This window comes from Myotis davidii, unplaced genomic scaffold (genome assembly GCF_000327345.1).
Source record: "Myotis davidii unplaced genomic scaffold, ASM32734v1 scaffold89, whole genome shotgun sequence".
In the NCBI taxonomy this organism is placed as follows: Eukaryota; Metazoa; Chordata; class Mammalia; order Chiroptera; family Vespertilionidae; genus Myotis; species Myotis davidii.
Window position 1 is genome coordinate 288,134 of NW_006300372.1, and position 445 is coordinate 288,578.

Below are 445 nucleotides of genomic sequence, written 5' to 3' on the forward strand. Positions count from 1 at the left end.
CTAGGTGTTCCTTGAAGAAGTGATTGAATTATTGTTTGCTTTATAATAAATAAGTAGTATAATAGTAAACATGTTTCTTTTTATGTTTTTATTTTTCTCATATCTTATAATCATACTAGAGGCCTGGTGCACAACATTTGTGCACTGGGGATGGGGGAGGTCCCTCAGCCCAGCCTGCACCCTCTCACAGTCTGGGATCCTGACAGCTAATGACCCTGAGGGGTCCTTATCATTGCCACAGAGGCGAGAGAGGCTCCGCCACCACCTCTGTGCTCACCAGCAGTGAGCCTGGCTTCTGGCTGAGTGAGGCTCCCCCTGTGGGAGCACACTGACCACCAGGGAGCAGCTCCTGCATTGAGTGTCTTCCCCCAGGTGGTCAGTGGGCATCATGGCTACTGCTGGTTGGATGGTTGCTTAGGCATTTATATACATAGATAGCTTATTA